The 20786-nt window shown below is 35.1% G+C and overlaps 1 protein-coding gene across 2 annotated transcripts in view; it reads left to right on the top strand.

The window, feature by feature from the left end:
- LOC126975595 (inverted formin-2) overlaps nucleotides 1-20786 on the top strand; it is a 148610-nt gene that overhangs the window by 25311 nt on the left and 102513 nt on the right. For both annotated transcript variants that reach the window (XM_050823556.1, XM_050823555.1), the window contains exon 2: nucleotides 10960-11064. The gene's annotated coding sequence lies outside the window, so the exon portion shown is untranslated. The remainder of the gene's footprint in view (nucleotides 1-10959; nucleotides 11065-20786) is intronic.

Genomic DNA, 20786 nt, shown 5'->3' with positions numbered 1-20786 from the left:
GAGTTTCTTGCGCCGCTTCATCTCTCTCAGAGCGCCATAATAAACTAAAATTATACATTAGTAACATTTTTAACTTAAAAAAGATAAAACAATGAAAATAGACATTTTTAGTTTAGTGTAAAAAAATTCAACTAAAATGTAATACATGTTATTTAATTTTTAATAACTGGTATTGCCTCCTCGAGCTCTGATTACAGCTTCGAGCCGGTTTGGCATACTGAACACTAGGTTTCGGAGCCGATGTTGGGGAATATTCTCCCATTCTTCTACCAGGGCCTGCTTTAGTGCCCTGCCTCCCAAGCTCATCCCAGGCGTGTTCAATCGGGTTGAGATCAGGACTTCTTGATGGCCAAGCCATTACGCTGATACCGACCTCCTGAATATACTCTTGAATATACATATCGTAATATGAGCCGTGTGTGGCCGGGCATTATCATGCATCAGCATCGATCCATCACCCGTATTTGCTAAATACGGCCCTGCATACTCATTGAGAATCTCTTGAGCATATCTTTGCCCAGTGAGGGTGCCATTTTCTATGGCTACTAGCTCTATGCGACCATCTGAAGATATGCCAGCCCATACATGTACACTGCCTCCACCGTATTGGACTCTTTCTGAAATGCTGGCTTGAAGGTATCGCTCACCAGGTCGCCTGTAAACACTTCGCCTTCAATCAGAAGTGTAAAGGGAGAATCGAGACTCATCTGCAAACAAAATTCTTGACCATTCTTGTTCATCCCACTGCATGTGTTCACGGGCGTATCGCAGTCTCGCTACTCGATGCTGTCTCTCGAGTTTTGGGCCACTCGCTGGTCTTCGGGGTTTCAAATTTGCTTCAGCAAGTCTTCTTCTCACTGTACTGTCACTAATGTAGTCCCTCCGGGTCTGAAGTAGCTGTTGCTGGACTTCAACTGCATTTTGGTGGCGATTTCTTAACACAGTGGAAATAATATAACGATCTTCTCGGGCACTGGTACACCTGGGTCTGCCATTACAAGGTCTCCTCAGATGGTGTCCAGTCTCTTCATACCTTCGCTTTACCTTCTGGACCGTACCGTCACACCCACCATTCTTGCAGTGCAACGCATACTGATGCCTAGTTCCAGAAAAGCCATGATCCTAGCACATTCTTCAACTGAAAGAGGCATGATAAATAAATGTTATGTGCTTTTTAGCATAAATTTTTAAAACAAGACCCATCGATCTTGAAAAAAATTTAAAACAGAAAGAAAAATGTGAATGGTAAAATTGTCATTCGGAAACGTCCACTTTGAAAAAGGAATGGTTTTGTTTTTGAAGATTTTTTTCAGCCAATTCTTAAAAGAAGGTTACCGACTATAAAGTTTTTATGTACAAAATTAAATTCTCTTTGGAGTCCTTTTTATTTCGAAAGTATATCTTGTGAACTAAAAACGTTATCCCAATTTTAAAAGTGTGATACTTACTTTTGAAGGCCAGTGTAGTATATTAGAAATGACATCAAAAAGAATTCTAAAGGAATCAATTTTGAGAAAAGAAATGCCTTTTAAGGGACAATAGATGAGGGACAGATGAGCTTAATCTGACAGCACAATGCAAAAGTCAAATTCGTGTTATGTAAAGTCTGAGCAAAGTAAAAGTACACCCTATAAATCTCAACATTATAGTTTGAGGTTGTATGCTGTCGCACTTAAATCCGTGCATCTATCGTACCCCTTAATAAGCTGAAGCACACTTCTTCAATTACTACACCCTTGGAGGTGTGAAAGCCGAGACTTACCTATAAGCTTCTCCTTGCTTAGCTAGCGTTTTGTGAAACCACTTCATTGACTTGACTTTACGAGGGATATAGTTTCACTTTGAACCGTATACATGTACTAGTATCAATATACCATTGGGGTGCTCCTTTGCACCGGATACGGGCTAGATAATGGGTACCACGTGAAGCAGTAATCTGGAAGCATTACTCAGTGTTTCAGTCATGTGGGCGCCGTAGCTAGTGAAATTACTGAGCAAAATAAGACTTGACATCTTATGTCTCAAGGTGACGAGCGCAGTTGTAGTGCCTCTCAGATTGTTTGGGTTTTTCAATAATGGGCAGGGCGTATCAATAACCATCAGCTGAACGACCTGCTCGTCTCGTACCTTATTTTCATAAAATAAAAACAAAGACTTGCTAGATAAGTCAATATTTTGCAATCCAAACGAACATTCTAAAACAATGGCTGTTTCATAATTTCGCGAATGTCACGTTGCGCGTCGTTGGATGATAACACTGATTCATGAGCGCTGAATTCCCATACGTTGCACAGAAATCAAGTTTGTGAGCTCGGCAGGGCGTTGGCCTTGACCGACGACCATGGAAGACCGTGTTTTGTAACAGTTTGAGATTTGCATGGAGACTTTTAATGCAGTCTCTTCTATGAGGTTTAGTGTTTGTTTTGTGAAATTGAGACTTATATAGCATACTCAGACTTTACTTACGTACAACTTAACCGAGTGTAAGCTTAGCATAATCTTTGATTTCGTTTTTATAGTCATTTGACAGCTGAAATTATACTGTTGCTTAAGCAAAGACGTAAGTAAAATCTGAGCAAAGTCTCAGTACGCTCTATAGATGTCAAGTTTTTAAACTTGGCTGAATAAAGAAGGCATATGGATCAGATGATAAAGAAAGTTTTTATTTCTCCAAATAAGATTTTTTAATTTATCTACTAGTAACTTAGTTTATCTACTTACGGCCGTTCCCAATATTCAGACTATCTCCGGTTGTAGCCTACTTGAGATAAAAATCGTAACTATCGTTGACTTTTCTGTCTCATTAAACTTATCGACGGTTACTCACCTTATCCGTACACGCTGTCTGTCAAAGGGAGGACGTATAGCTTACCAGCGATAGAAGTTTGTAATTTGTATGGAATATAAAGCGATAAGAATGACTTATCGGGGATATTGGGACAGCTTCAGATTATTGACAGTAGAAGGTAATAATTTATCTCTATATGGGTACGGCCGTTAAAGTTTATTATCTAAAGTTTCTACAATAAATATTTTATATAGTTATGCAATATTTTGAATTAATGCGATGCTATTTAAAATAAATATATTAAAATAAGTTGATATTATTTGATTGGTAAAGCATCGTTATTTCAATGTATGGCCGTGAACTATAACTGCAGTAACTTGATAGTCATAATATGATAACTTGATTACTTTCATAACTTATAGTTAGTGCCAGTCAATATATTTTGAAAACATAAAAATAAGCTGTTTCGTAATAAAATATGACTGTGCGTCCCGTATTGAAATGCTGACAAACATTTGCAAATTATAATATGATTCCATGTTGGTTGGAGTGTGTTTGTTTGTTTATTACGTCTCCACACATCATCTGCTCAATCCTTCAAGACGCAGGAAGGTTTTGAGTTATACATAGATCAATATCACATTATATATTTTGGTCAAAAAAACTTCACTAACGAATGTCTCTAGTAATATAAATATTACCATTTACCACGACATCGGTATAGGTTGAGAAGAAGTGGCAAGAAAATGATTTCCACTCTTTTAAAATCAACATTTACAGCATACTAATTTAATAAATTATTTTGATTACAATCTATATTAAGTAAGCTGCAAACGTCATTCATGAGTAAATTATAACATATTTTAAAGTTTTACTTATAAATCAAAGAGAGATTCCATGACAATATAATAGTGAAGGGAACGACCCTCTCCACCAAGCCGCCTCAAGGAATGACATTTAAGCGAGAATGACGAAGCTTGTCCCAAGAACTCAACCGAATAACAAGAAATAATTTGTATCTACAAATTATGCAATGCTCAATGAATACCTCTCCTTACAATTCTAGTTTTACTTTTAGTTTATCTATCTATATATATAAAAATGAATTGCTGTCCGTTAGTCTTGCTAAAACTCGAGAACAGCTGGACCGATTTGGCTAATTTTGGTCTTGAATTATTTGTGGAAGTCCAGAGAAGGTTTAAAATGTTGAAAAAAACATGAAAATGCTCGGAAATAAATAAAAACAAAAATTTTGTTTTTCCCAAGAAATCAAAAAATTGGGAGAATAGTTTAATCGAAATTTCAATTTTAATTTTAATTGAAACCTTATAAATAGCCTGTTTTTTTATTAAGGAATATCGTGTGTAATTAATCGAAAATAATAATAAAATTTCATTCGTGCTGAGCATTTTTTTTGTTTTGTTTTTATAGAAAAGGATTCCTTTTGTTTGTTTTAAGTTTATTTTATACAAAAGTTTAAGTATTTTATTTATCGATTGAGGCAGTACGAAGTCTGCCGGGTCAGCTAGTCATTAATATAAAGAAGATCAAATAAGTACATAGGATACACAAGACAAATGGCACTTTCTATTAGGCCTATTTAACTACAATCTTATTAGAGAACCCCGTCTTGACTGACAGGAGATCAATAAAGTTGTCCTATAATGTTTATTTTTCATTTCATATTCGAATCAAAGTTACCGACATAGTCCAAATGATTGCGAAACTGAAGTGGCAGTGGGCAGGGCACATAGTTCGACGGACAGATGGCCGTTGGCGCAGTAAAGTCCTCGAATGGCGACCACGTACAGGAAGACACAGTGTTGGTATGCCCCCCACAAGATGGACTGACGATCTGGTCAAGATCGCCGGAATACGTTGGATGAGGGCAGCGCAGGACCGATCCTCGTGGAAATCTTTGGGGGAGGCGGAGACGAGCACAGACATTCAGCTTATTGATATGCCCTGCCCATTACAATGCGGTGCCGCTCAATATTATTGAAAAAACCAAAAATTCTGAGCGACACTACAACTGCGATGTCACCTTGAGACATAAGATGTCAAGTCTCATTTGCCTAGTAAGTTCACTAGCTACGGCGCCCTTCAGACCGAAACACAGTAATGCTTAAACAGAAATAGGCGCCGTTATGGTACCCATAATCTAGCCGGCATCCGGTGAAAAGGAGCCTCCCACTGGAAAAACCACACCACAGGCTACCGATTAACACACTCACGGACACTTCGGATACGCTTCGTTCACGCGGTAACAAAATATTATAAAATTTTGAGACACGCTGTATAAAAAAACCTTTAAAAACTATAAACATTATTGAAAACATTTTAACCAGTCTAATGTCAAAATGCTTTTAGGATGACGTCCATATTAATTAACCATTTAAATGATAATGTACTGAATGAAGATTTTAGGTGTTATTTAAAGTTACGCAACATAAGTTTAAATACTTAGCAGTTTTATTACAACCAATATCTATTTTACTTGCATAAGTGTAATGCATACTGGAATTATAGAGTTGATTTCGTTATAGGCTTTGATGTGGTTAAATTATTTGAGAGCATTACGATATATGCAAATCAATGACGAAATTGAATTTTAAGTTATTATTTATCACGTGGGAGTTTGTTTTTTTAATGCAATTTAAGAAGAGCTATATATATAAATTTATTATTAAGATAAAAGAGGTTATTGATATATTAAAGTTAAGTTACCCAGGGTGTGTTCATTGCAGTTCGGAAAAGTTCAGAATTCTTGAAAAGTTAATTTCCGAGTGGCATTGCAGTTAAGATATCTATATTGTACTTATTAAAATCTTAACCGTTTTTTAGGGTTCCGTAGCCAAATGGCATAAAACGGATCCCTTATAGATTCGTCATGTCTATCTGTCTGTCCGTGTATGTCATAGCCACATTTTTGCAAAACTATAAGAACTATACTGTTGAAAGTAGATGTATTCTGTGAACCGCATTAACATAACCACAAAAATAGAAAAAAAAAAAACAATAAATTTTTGGGGATCCCCGTACTTAGAACGGAAACTCTAAATTTTTTTTCATCAAACCCATACGTGTGGGTATTTATGGATAGGACTTCAAAATTGATATTGAGGTTTCTAATTTAATTCTAAAGTGATAAAATGTGTCCTGTTACTTCTAAAATAACAGAATGATTAAACTAAAAAAAATATATAATGTACATTACCATGCAAACTTCCACCGAAAATTGGTTTGAACGAGATCTAATAAGGAGTCAATATCATTTTCCTTTCTATATAACCTTTACATTATGTTACTTGCTGCTACGACTCGCACTTGGCTGCATTTTTTATTTATGGAAGAAGAAGACAAACAAGAATACATACGGAATTTGCTGATGGTGTGTGATCACCTCGACCCATACTATCTTGTCACACCATAGGAATCACAAGAGAGTTGCCAACCCTATAAAGAATACCTAGGAATTCGAAAACCAAAAACATATTAGAACGTAAAGTTTTTTTTTTGGATTTTATGGCCTGGTAACGAGACCTTTAAGCCATGTACGTAAAGATCGAAACGGGAGCCGTGGTGAAAGTCCTACCTATTTCCCGAGCGTGTCGTCTCTCTTTATTAAATTTTAAAGAAAACAATGAATATACTTTGTACCTATGTGATTGCGAAGTATAAAAAAATATATATTAGAATTTTGGGGTCTAATAATACTAACGAAGTTATACAGATGTTAGTTATAAACTTTTTTTTCTATTACTATAAAGGACGAGACGAGCAGGACGTTCAGCTGATGGTAATTCATACGCCCTGCCAATTGTAATGACAATTTGAACATCAAAATTTTATGACGGGATTTAAACCCACGACCTCCGGCGTTCCGTGCCGGTGCTCTAACCAACTGAGCTAACCGTCCGAGTACCGCCTCGTTATAAAATTCTGTTTGCTTTGTTCAACTCTCAGGTTGTGGCTTCATCTACAGGATCTACTTTACAGTTGATAAACTGCTCAATCCCAATATTTGCATATCAGGAAATTGACTTGAGATGTCGCTCTTGTAGTGTAAAATTGAAGTGAGGGTTATCACTTTAAAACAAAATATCATATTGTTTAGGATTCTTTAATTTTAAATAATTTAATTTTTATTCTAAACTAGTTCATACTAGTTTAGCTGCCTTTGCTGCCTGCATTTAGAAACATATTTTTTACTTGTAATACTATTATTAATTGAAACTTTTGGGAAAATAAAGTAATTATTATTATTTTGATTCACTGCGCTCGTCATCTTGAAACATGAGATGTTAAATCTCATTTGCCCAATAATTACACTAGCTATGGCGCCCTTCAGACCGAAACACAATAATGCTTACTCTTACTGCTTCACGACAAAAAAAGGCGCCATTATGTTACCCATAATCTAGTGGGCATCCTGTGCAAAGGAGCTTCCCACTGGTAGACCAATCCAAGAACAGAAAAATCAACGAATGATGAAAATACAAAGAATGTAATTGAAGACAATTCAATCACCTCGTCAAATAGTTTCCGAAGGTTTTTGATCATGGCGCCTATTAATATTAGGAGGTAGGCATATCGTATAGTAATTTAGGAACATTGAAGGCTTGCACGGCGCAGCTGATCTCCGTGTTGGCGGCGCCAAGGTGACGCGTGGGTGGAGGCACTCCTAACCACTTGATTTGCCGGAAACTTGACTAACTAGTTCGGTTTGTGACCTTCGGCTTTCGGAGAAATGTCTGTGGTTACCAGGCAAGCTGAGGGTCTGTTTGTCCACCGATGATCACCAGCATTTCAACAATATTTATTTCATACCAGCTGGAACCTACAACACGAGAAAAAGATAAAAACCTCATGAGAAGCGTCTTACTATTGCCCCTCGAACGTATCATTCAAATTAAAATTGACAATATAAAACTTAAAGTTTTCAATTTTATCATTTAAAACCAGTTCGAGAATGTTGACATTTAACGAGAAGAAGTGGCAAGAGAGGTTCTCATACTAAAAATTAATATTTTTTTGATGACTAATACTGGCTTCTATGGATGGATATAAGATCCAAAAACTGTTACTGAAATCGTTCGCCCTTAATGCTTTATTTATTTACAAAATACGAAACAAAGCTCTATCGAAATAAATATGTATATATATATTAGCTGACCCTACAGACGTTGTTCTGTAGATAATAAAAAAAAAACTGTTTTATATGAATTTGCCAATAATATTTCAAATCATCAAGAATTATTTCGTAAAAAATGCTCCCTGTTGTTATAATGAAATTGTTTCACAGCGGAACTGTCAAACCGTGCGTCACTAAATTCTCTCATAGAAAATATGTCCATACAAAACAAATATTGAAAATAAAAATAAATATGGGTCCCAAATCGAAATAAAAACTATCCTATCTCTCAAGTTGGACTAAATTGCACTCCATGCAGTAATCCCCATTTAAATCCGTTCATTAGTTTAGGAGTCCATCGCGGAGAAACAACGTGTCACGTAATTTATTAAGATAGATAAAATATAGATTGTTGGATAGTATACAAGATAAGATTCAATTCATAAAAAGTCCAACGACGTATGCTTGGCGTGTGTCAGGAACGTGTTTTGCAAATTCAAAGCTTTTTGTTTTAATTATAATAAGTAATTTATTCGTTCAGATAATGTTATTCTTGCTAAAGGTCGTATGCAGATACTTTAAAATATATATAATTTTGAATATACTCGAGGCTTTTCAATCAATCATATTTTGTTCACATGTATTAAGAAATAAAAAAAAAAGTTAAGAGAAATTAAGAAATAACACATTTCAATTATTTGATCTTTTTTGTTTGTTATCCAATTGGAATAAAAAACACATTAAATATTACGGGGAGCTTGCTACAATATATCACTAAAAACCGCATTTAATTTTTTAAATTTTTAATTTAGTCGCTTATAAATATAAAACGTACAAACAAACAAATTTAAAAATGATGTCGTGTCATGGGACACCAGGTAGGAACGAAGTTCCTTCGGCTAATGTAGAATCGACACAAATTGCAAAAAAAGAGAAAGATATTATACACTACTCGCTTGTGTATGCGACTGTCGCGCCTGCGCACGTTTTATTCCACGCACTTTTTTCCACGGATTTTTTCTTACGGTTTTACTATCACATTTTTTTCAGTTCGGTCGCGCAGCAATGTTCCTATCCCCTCCAAGCCTGCCGTAAGGAACTTCGTTCCAATAAAAAATTTAAACACTATTTTTTGGGCTTGGTTATATATAGTCGTATATATATTGTTATTTATGGTAATTTTTTTATTAATGTATGTCGTCAAATGGAAGAGGCTGGTACTGGGCAGCGTCCCGCCAGACTTGAGAACAGTACTCCATGTGAGGCTGATTTGCGCCTTATATAGCTGCAGGAAGTCGCTTGTAGAGAAATACTTCTCTTTACTACGTACACCAAGCTTTTTAGAGACCAGATTGGCTTCTTTTCCAACTGTCCACGGTACTGAACTCTGTTCGATATTATATCGACGCCGAGATACTATTACTATTTACTATTCAGCTGTTTATAATATTACATACATACATATAATCACGCCTCTTTCCCGTAGGGGTAGGCCGAGACCTCTTCTTTCCACTTGCTACGATCCTTACATACTTGTTTCGCTTCGTCCACTTTTATTATTCCTTTCATACATTTGATCTCGAACCGTCCGCCTAGGTCTACCCCTTCCAACACTTTCATTCACACTGGCCTTAACACTTTTTCCGTCAATCGTTTTTCATTCATTCTCTCGATATGGCCAAACCATCTCAGCATTATCTCGACAAAGGCCTCATCTAAGGATTTCCATTTAATTCGGTCTCTAGCTACTCTCATCCAGTCCGGTCCTGCAATCCTTTTAAAATCATCCTGCCACCTTCTAATCTGTCTACCTTTCCTTCGTTTCCCGTCTCTTGGATACCATTCTGTAACGGTTTTTGTCAATTTCTCTTTCTTTTCCCTCAGAATGTGTCCAGTCCATTTCCACTTTTGCTTTTGACATATCTTGTGTGCGTTTTTGAATTTTGTCTGACTCTTTTTCTAACTTTACTTTGTTTCGTCGCCTAACTCCAATTACGCTCCTTTTAGCATTATCTTTTCTAATATTACTATTAGAATAGATTATAAAATTAATTTTGAATCAAGAAAGACAGTAATTCACAGCCCCTCCATATAAGAACGCCTGCCTTAAACTAATTAAACCCGAATGCATTCAAATATCAATAACAACAAATCACAAACGAAATTATCGGGAGTAAGTTATCTTGGGTGCATAAATAGCGCGGCTTTACAAAGCAAGACTATAGCTAAGCAATGTATATAAGTCTATATCGGGATTGGGTACATATTGAGAAATATCAAAATAACACGACGATTGAATAGCTATCGAGTTATTTCTCAATCGATGTGGATAGTAAAGTATTTTAATGCATTTAATCCTGTTTTATGAATCTCTCGACTTTTGAACACTTCTCGGACAAACGAAAAGCCAATATTTATGATTGAATTTGAAGTAACCAATCAATAAATTTTCACATAATAATATCTACATGGAGGAAACAAATATCCGAATAAAAATATTATCCTCACCTCTACTGAGAGTATTCCGTTCATCTACAACGCATATTTTATTTATTAAGAAACGTACAGCTATTTATAACGTTTACTATTCCTTATGTATATGATTCTAATTCATTTACAAGGTTTTATTATCCATTACATTATTTCTATTATTCTATTTTAGTATAAGTATTTAATTTAAATTAAAACAACTACATTTTTGTTAGTATTTTACAGGTTCATTTCTCTCTCTCATAATTTATATGACATACATGAGGAAAACGATCTTTTCAAGTAATTCCACAATCTTCCACATACAACGAAACTGTGAAATGAACTTCCAGACTCGGTGTGACATGCGAGACATAAGATGTTAAGTCTCATTTGCCCAGTAATTTCACTAGCTACGGCGCCCTTCAGACCGAAACACAGTAATTTTTACATATTACTGCTTCACGGCAGAAATAGGCGCCGTTGTACCCATAATCCTCCGACAGGTACTCAACGAATGCTGTTTGTTTCCCAACACTAAATAAATATATATTATTCATTGTTGCAGACGCACAGAAATAGTGTTAGTGATGTGGATATCGACAATAATATGAGTGGACAAAGCACGAGTTTAGTGATGTACCAGATGTTCGATACTTCGACGTGGTCATAGGTAAGTCCTATTCATATTTAACTTTTAACGAACAGCAGAAATAAAAAGGTACAAAAACTTCTACAACCTGAACTCGACGCATTCAGAGGTTCAAAGAAGGATTTTCTATTTCACTCCAAACTGGATGATCACGCCCAACTAAGTAATGGACTTGGCAATTAAAATTAAAATGTGCTGAACATAAAGAGATTCGTATTCTTATGGTTTCGATCCACATACATAAAAATATATAAATAACAATGTTACATTACATGTTAATTAACTCCCCACTCAATTCACCGGTTATATCAACACGCGAATATTTTTATTATGTGTTAGAGGTTAGTTATCACAAATCTTATTTATTTTTGTCGATAAAATATCAAAACTAGATGATAGAAGTAAAAACTTAAAGCTGTTAATAATATGACTACTTGTTTGGTCCGCCCGATCCGAACGAGCGTTACATAGACGAGCGTGATGGCTCATTTCCTTTCAATGTTCAGAAAAGTGCTCATCGTGTCAAAGGAAGTTTAAACATCATAATCTTTAGGACCGGTGCTGACCAGACACTTCTAGTTTGAGACAGAGAACATGCGCAGTGACAATAAAAAAGGCTGGAGCCACAACCTGAGAGTTGAATAAAGCATACAAGATTTTATCAACGATACGTCACTCGAAAGGACGAACGGAACGCGAACGGACGCGGGTTTGAGTCCCGCATCGTTCATAAAATTTTGTTTTCAAATGTTATTTGTGTATTAAAAAAATGGTCTTACTAATAAACGCAAAGTAAAGTTACTCCAAGTTTAACAATTAAGGTTAATTAGTGTATCTTGTTAACTTTAATTACTTTTTATGTATCTTAATTTTGGTATATATAATTATTATTATTATATATTAAGAACGCAGTGTAAAATTACTCCAAGTTTAAAATTACTTCTCCCTGTCATATCTAATGTGACAAAAGTAAGTTAAAGACAAATATCTTTAAACTTGGTATAACTTTACTTCGCGTTTGATAATGACACAGAAACCTTATATAAATACTTTACCTAACCTTATTACCTTACCTTATAAATACTTTATCTAACCTTAATATAACTTATAAATACTTTTAAAAAGAAGCAATAGAGGGATTTTTATTTATTGCTATAGCGGCAATACAGCACATACTGCCAAAAATTTCATTTTAATTACAATTTATTCGGGTTATCGTTGAAAACCCTTCGGGTACGGAACCGTGGGGCTTGCCTATCGTTATCTCTATGATCTGCACGACGATATTGCCGATGACATTGGCCTAAATCAAGTAATTATCATGTAGGCAGATACAACATTTATATTGTCACTTCGAGAATCGAACCCGAGACCCGTCTGATACAAATTGCACAACTTGTCACTTAGCACTCGTTGATCAATATTATGTATGGTGCAATTTATAAGAGAATCATTTCATTACAACATAACAATTGCTTAACTATTTTCGATACTGAATATATTTGCATGGAGTAAAAATAATCTAATTCATGAAAGTATAGTTTAAATTGAAATAATATAATTTATTAATGAGTACTTTTACATATTTGAAACAAATAAAAGATCGATATATAATATGTCAACTGAACTGAACTTCTCTACTAACTACTGGCTAAACTTGTTGAAGAGTTCAGTTGCCTCGCGATCATGACGTATGAATTAACGTGGATATAAATATCAGAAAACTGAAATATCCACTAACCATAGTAACTGGACGTAGTTCCTGAAAAACGTTCCAAGCCACAAACATCAAATTTAAAGAAATTCGTGTTGAAAGTTTAAAAAATATTAGTGTATTCCATACATGTCGGTTGGGCTACTAAGTCATAATGTCGTTGAAAGAATGACAGTAGGGCTGCCATTTTTTGTCAGTCTGTTAGTATGAATCACGTGACCAGTTTTGTGTTCTACACTCAATTTCGACATGATTGTGGTTTGGAACGTTGTTTTGGTATTACGTCCAATTTATTTGTTAATAATGCTAACGTACTTTTTACATTATCATTACCTAACTGAGCTATATAAACAATATAATGGAATTAAAGAATATATGTAAGGGCTCAACCTTTAGAAAATTCAATGCTAAAATATATTTATGTAACTTCTGAACGTACTTTTTTGTACCTTTTCTTATCGACACGGACGAGTAAAAAAAGAATTTCTGCGCGCCGTGATATTAGCATGTGAAGCACCGTTATGCTAGTGTGTGTGCGGTTACGGGGGATACTAGTTACACATTTTTTTCTCCCTTAAATAATAATATATGGCCACAAATACTTATATGGTATCGTTTTTACACATTTTCACAACGCACGACGGCATTTTAAAAATATTTTATTGAGACGCAACCTGATCTGTCACAGACAATGACAATTCTCATAATGGCCTGTAGTAGTGTAAGTGTGTGCGTGGGGCTATGTATTTACACGATAATCGGCTTGTTTTGGTGCTACACTGATATGTAAGGTGACACGTATCCTTATTTTTTTACTAGTCCGTGCTTATCGATATTAACATTCCGTACAAATATCTGACTAGAATTATTTTTATTATAGTTAAATAACTTACGTACGCAACCAGCAAAACATACAGAGTTTCTCGGCTCATACTTGAATTACAGCTAGTTAACGTTTCCAAAATTCTGATTAGACTTATATTAGTTATTAAATTAATAATGCTAGCAAGCCGAAAATTAGTCGTTTACAGCACTATGCTGATTAAAGCACCCATACTCTATTGCAAGTTTTTACTGTTAAATATAATAAATGTATTAAAACGCTTAACGCCTATGACTTGCAAGCAAGATAAACAATCTGTGATTGGTGATGAAATAACTGCCACATACAAATTGAGTTATTAGTTGAGGTTTCGCGGAGTGACAACTCGCGGACAAATCAATTGACTTTGTGGTCTATAGACGCGGGAGCAGGCAAGCTGAAGTCAGGCAATCGGCGCCGGCGCATATCTAACATTTTATTATTTTTGGTTCAATTTAAACAAAGCAAGCTTCACAGAAATTTGAAAAGATTTAAGTTCTCAATCCATGTGTTTATTTTGTAATTTTTGAATTCACTAGTTTAAAGATATATCTTAAGTTAATGTTATGTATGTTCATTGGCACATTTAGCGAATTTGATAGAAACTGTGATAATCAGAATGTTAACACCAGGTACAATCATAAAATTGTTATGCCTACTGCTCCGATACATAGAGTTAGTTAGTCTTTTCTTTTGTTGGGCGATATACTTTTATATCATAATCCCAGAAAATGTACAAAACAAATGTGTTATGAAATTCAAATTGAGAATTATTAAGAATCGTTTATGTGGTAAAGGTTAGTATAATATAAATGACTTTCTTACTGTTGCCATAGATGGGGAATGGAGTGACCAGGGCGGTCAAGAAGTCATACCAGCCTCTTTAATAATAGATTTAACTTATTTTTTTAATATAAAGCTATTTGTAAAGTTCATAAACTATCGAACTATACGTATCGTAGTACTTTTCGTACAAGTTCGACTTCGATACTTCAGCTTCAATCGTAATCTAAGATGGAAAGATAATATTCATACTTAGATTATGGATTGGTCTCCGCTGCACTCCAACTAGATGCGTACTCGAGCCATTCTCGAACAATGTGTGACGTTGACGTGCCATATGTTTGTTAAACTTTTCTAATAATTGAAACTGAAATGCCGGGTTGCGTAGTAAAACTTTGTAAAAATAATTCTACAAGTATTTGTATTTTAGTATTTATTACCTACTACTGGAAGTATTTTGTATTTTATTAATTTCAACGTAAAATAACACGAAGCGTATATGACACGATTTAAAAGATGCGATTGAGTGTCAAGATTTTACGCACACAAGCATCTAATAGTTGCCGTAATAAAAATCTATTTGGAGCGCAATGGAGACCGATCCTTAATCTAAGTATTTATAGTTGCAAGCTCACGGAATACTAAAGAAAGATATTGTCAAGATATTGTCTATCAAAAACCATAAAATATCTTTTTTTCTAAACCAAAAAAGCCAGAAGTCACTAAAATCAAAACAGATTGCAAATAATATGGAATATAAGTTTTTTTTTTAATGAAAATCACTCAAAATGTCAACAAAAGTGTTAATATCAGAATGCATCAAGCAGATAGATATAGGAAGCTTGTATATAATCTAATATTTTGCCAGTAGGCAGCTTGGTGACCTTGCCGCACAGCTGTTAAGAATGTTAAGGTGCAGTTTCGCAACGGCTCTCGATAAGGCGAAGCGGGTCATTGCTAGCTGTGCCTGGCCTTAACGTACACGGATATTAAATCGGCAAAGCTGAGATTCTGGCCGATTCATGAGATTGTTTTCCAGTTTTTGACCTCTGCATAACATAGGATGCAGTACTTAAATTATGAAGTAAGTTTAGCGATACAGTTTAAGTACCTACATAGCGGCTCAATATGTAAACAGAAGGTAATCCTTCGCAATTTCAATATGCGAAAGCTGAAGGAAAGAAGGGAAGAAGAAATGTTGGCGAGAACCTTTAGCGCTTCGCCGTAGTTAGAGTCGCTGGAGTAAGACAACTAAAAATTCATGGAAAATAGACAATTTAAATTTTCTTGCTACTAAATATTCAGACAGACAATGTGTCTACTTGTAATGTGGGTAGTTGGAGACCAACACCAAAGTAAGTAAAAAATGTGTAAATAGAAATAATATCTTAAAATATATCAAGAAATACAAGAATATATTAAAAAATACACATAATATATCAAGAGTTTCTCGCCACCTTCGCAGCCTGCCGTGACCCCCGCGATTATCGGCATCAAATTAGTACAATACATTATACCGTGAGTTGAATACGTTGAATGAGGGTAGCGCAGGACCGATCGTCGTGGAAATCTTTGGGAGAGGCCTTTATCCAGCAGTAGTGGACGTCTTCCGGATGATGATGATATCGTGAGTACCCGTCATAATAATTACAATACATGGGAGGAGCAGAGTTATGACTTATTATATTAGTTTTGACCCACTTAAATAAAGCCAGGAACGCAAAAAACCTTGTTATGTGGGAGCCACACGAGTTCACTGAAAGAAACCTATTTAAAACATGTACTCATTACCGATTCTTTATTGAGACTTAATGAAACCTGGATCACGTACGACAAGAAGGTCCGAAAAAGGTTGTGATCAGAGATTGGTCAGGCTTCAATTTGGCAAAACTAGTAGTATCTAGTATATTAGAAATAACATCAAAAAAATTGTAAAGAGAAATGAGATGATGGTGGGATTGGAAGGACATTGTTCCCTTTGAGTTCACTTTACCGCCAGACAGAAACTTGAATTCAGACTTCTACTGCCAATAAATTGTGAAATTAAAGTAAGATGTCGAGGGAAAGCGGCTGGAATTGATCAAAGGAAACCCACTCAGTAAGAAGTAATAGAGATTGGCTGGGAAGTGTTAAGGCGTCCGCCATATGACCCTGACCTTCAGATTTCCAGCTGTTTCGGTCCCTTCAGAATTTTTTAGGTAGTGTCAGATTAACAACAAGAGATGTAGTCCTCTAGTCCAAAACTAGTTGTAGCTTTTTTTGACCAGAAGTTTCAAAGTTTCTTCTGTAATGGGATCAATAAATCAATCAATCAATCACGTATACCTTCAAGATGGAAAAAGATATAGAAGAAAATGGCAAATTTAAGTTGGTAGTAACTTATGCTTTTATTTCAGGAAATAAATTACGCGGAATAAATTTAAAGTCCGAATTAATGCCTTGAAGAAGAAATAGCAACCTTATAGAAATTCATATTTCATTTGAGTATTAAGTATAATCTATAGTTTCAAACACTGCCACCAAAATATTTAGAACTAAGTACTTTAATTAATTATTAAAAAATTAATTTTGAGTTGTAATATATTGTTCTGAAAGCCGTTGTTAATCGAAAATTGACAATCATATCAAAAATTGATGATTTATGGGTTTACTGAAGAAAAAACCGGAATCCTTTGACCAACCGTAAAGCTTATGGTTCCAACAAACATCCGGAGTCCGGAATGAACAAATATTTAAGTTACTGTTTATACTTTCTTATCATATAAAGAAGGTTATGGACTTATCGGAAGGATATGCAATTCTGTTTCGTCATCGTTTAAAGCTGCTTCAGAAATTGTACAAATTCTTCTATGAATACTGATTTTTATATACTACTACACCTTCGAGGAAAGTGCGTTCAAAAGCCCTATTACCAAAATCGAAATACGAAGTGTCGGCTGACGGATCGTACATTTTCTCATTAAGAAAGTGTTTCGGATCCGAACTTCGATACGAAGTTCGCGATCAGGCATTTTGTCTTTCGTTTACCTTATTCCCAAATTCACTTCCCATATACTTTTTCGACGTAACTACAACTTCACTTTTTATGGTTATGTCTATTTATCCGAAACAAAATCCGTCGGCAATATTCGGAATATAATACTTGGGAAATAGGATTTAATTTGAAGTTCGTCGTTCTTTCGTTTCGGACGAAACTTCGCCTTACGATTTTGGTAATCGATCTGGGCCGAAACTGCGACATTATTACGTACAAATAAGCAGCCCGATAAGTTGCACTCATTCTAAATCCACCTCTAACGTTTTTTTCATTGTTTTTTTTTGTCGCTCAGTAAAAAGAAAGGAAACAGATTCTGGCCAATTACATTTTATACAACATTGAAATATTTTTAAAGGCTGTCAAAAAACATCAAAAGGTATTTGAATATTTTTTCTAATTCTAAAATAATGGGTTATTATAATGTTTACAACCAAGATAGTTTTAAAAGTTTCATCTAGACTAATGTTTTAAGAGTATTAACTTGTCATGATCTGATTACAAATTAATGTTTGTGCTACAGTTGCAAAGATTGCAATAACATGGGGTTCGGTTTCATATACGTGATTGAAGTCACGGATCAATGGATACCTTTATTGTAAGCATATTATATGCTAGCTACTTGCAAAGTATGACACAGTATTATATTACTAGTTATATTAAATGCCCGCGGTGCATTAAACGATCGGTGCACTACTAGATACTACATACTACGATACATTCGGCATAAATTACAAACAAATGGACGTAGTTCCTAAAAAACATTCCAAACCACAATCATGTCAATATTGAGATGAGAACACAAAACTGGTCATGTGATTCATATCAACGGACTGACAAAAAATGGTAGCCCTACTGTCACTCTTTAAATGACATCATAACTTAGTAGCCCAACCAACATGTATGGAATATTTATTAAACTTTAAACACGAATACCTTAAAATGTGATGTTTGTGGCTTGGAACGTTTTTCAGGAACTACGTCCAAATAAGATCTTAGGAAACATTAAATCTATCTACGAGAATAAGATAAAGAATTCAGCAACTGTCTGCTACAAATGTCACGAGGGGTTGATGAAAACTAAAGTGGTGTTCCCAGTTTTAAGCAACAACGCAACTGTCTTATCGGTCGATACGCTTTTGACAGAGCGATCTGTTGTCAAGAAGTTTCAATAGCGGCAGATGTAATGAGCTTCACAATTTTTCGTCATTTCTTTGTTAGAGGTCATTCGAGTACACTCATACACGTGGCCGCCCAGAGCGAACTTGATCTGAGCGATCCATCACATAGGTGACCTTCCACGCGGTCTACTGCCTTCTATTTTACTATGGGCTGGCTGCTTCATCTCGATATGTGTCCAAAGAGTATTTGGGATTGCTACAATATTTATTTCTATTCAAATATTAAGGTGGTGCTTCAATTTTCGTGAGCGACGATTGTCTCAGTCTTCATCTCCACGAGTAGCACTTATCGCCTAACCTAAAATAATTTCTAGAATAATTAATTTTACCCTGAGAAGAAGATGGGGATTATGTGGTGTGTATTAAGGTGTATTTTTTGTTTGTTTACACGCGGATTGCTTCTTATTGTAAATATCAATTTGGTTCTCTTATTTATTTCAAAATCGTTAATTTAAAAAAATTATATTCGTTTCTATTTATCTTTACGCCGTACACAAAATGGCCTTTGATTTGTAGGACGTAGAAATATAAGAACCCCCAAAAAAATTAAGTTAAAAGTGTACTTCCATATCTAATCTAAAGACCGCCAACGCATCTCAACACAGGGGTGTGTTGCGGATTTCTATGGGCGGTTACCACTTCACATCATCTGAACCTCTAACCCGTTGCCCACGTTTTGTATAAATAAAATGCTGGAGTTCCTAAGATGTCTTGGGTCTGGGTCTTCACAGAGGACTTTGACATATTACTGTTGGATTTTAGTATTATTTAAGTCAGAATCTACCACCCATTTGAAATTGTATACCTCAGACCTGAGAAGAACGGGCACAAGAAACTCAGCGAGCTTTTGTTTTTAAAATCAAATTGCATTACAGTAAATATTTATTTCTTGAACTAGAAATTGCTCAATTCCAAAACTGTGTTCCAGTTTATATCTGCCGTACGGCTCCCTAAAGTAATGTATTTTAATAAAATTTTGCTTATCAAATTGTGTAACAGTTATAAGAATTTAACAATAATTATACCAATGAGGTCTGAGTTTTATTTCCATCTTGTTTACCTTAAACAATAATAAATCGACCTCTTGACAGTTCATCAAGGGTCAAGGTGGCCTCCGGTGCCATTTCCCGAACTGGACCGCCCGCGATTGCATCGTAAACTTGACCCAAATGTGTCATTATTCGGTTCATATTGTTATCACACATTTTGACTCATTGGTAAACGAAATATATCATAATGTAGTATGATATTAAGTAACCTATTTATTACTAAGATATTTTTGTGCATAATGGGTGAATGATAATATTTATTACTAACGTGCGTCCGCGACTTTGCCCGCACCAGTGGGCTTTTCTTCAATTTTAGCCTCCCTTTACTCAATAATTTTATATGTAATGAAAAGTTCTACTAAAATCCTAAGGTCGAGTGGTGTTTCTAGATTATTATGCCTTTCAAACAAAAGGCTTGCAACCTGCGATTCCTCTGTTGCAAGACTGTATAGGCATTGCTGATCATTTGACAACCTGGTAACAAGGTAGAAATTTATATTTTATACGAGGCTTAATTTAATACCGTGGGGAAACTTCGGCGACGGAATGATACCAGACTTTTGAATTATTTTACACTTCTATTCCTATAAGCAAGATAGTCTTAAGCTCTTTATCCCCGTTTATTGAAAACAGAAGTTGCGTTGGCATAGGTCGGGAGATTGGTATTTTTGGAAAGGAATTAAAAACAAAGTGTGCGCGAGATTAATTTTCTATTTGTCAGCATTCTCAGCTTCGAAAGTATAATTTAAATTGATTTGAAAATAAATTACTGTTGTTTTATGTGAGGTGCTTAAATGCATTGGAATTAATGGATTGCTTACAACATAGACACACAATATACTAGCGTAAAGATAAACAAAGCGAGAGAAAAGAACATCTTAAACGGAGATACAGCAAGATAGAAAAGGTAAACGAATCTGATGTTGTTGTGTAACCGATGTTGATTGACAAGTCGTAAACAGTCAGCCACGCTTAACATAAGCCCTTTACTATGTTAAATAGTAAATCACTCGCTTACGCACACATTTAAATAAAACACTTTTAAAATGATTAAAACGCGTGTAAATGTAGCTGTGATTTTACATTAGCTTCCCTGCGAATCTGTTCGGAAAATGTCACG

Source organism: Leptidea sinapis, chromosome 36, assembly GCF_905404315.1.
Source record: "Leptidea sinapis chromosome 36, ilLepSina1.1, whole genome shotgun sequence".
NCBI classification, from domain to species: Eukaryota; Metazoa; Arthropoda; class Insecta; order Lepidoptera; family Pieridae; genus Leptidea; species Leptidea sinapis.
The sequence above is the reverse complement of the archived record's forward strand: the minus strand, read 5'-3'. Positions and strand labels throughout refer to the sequence as shown.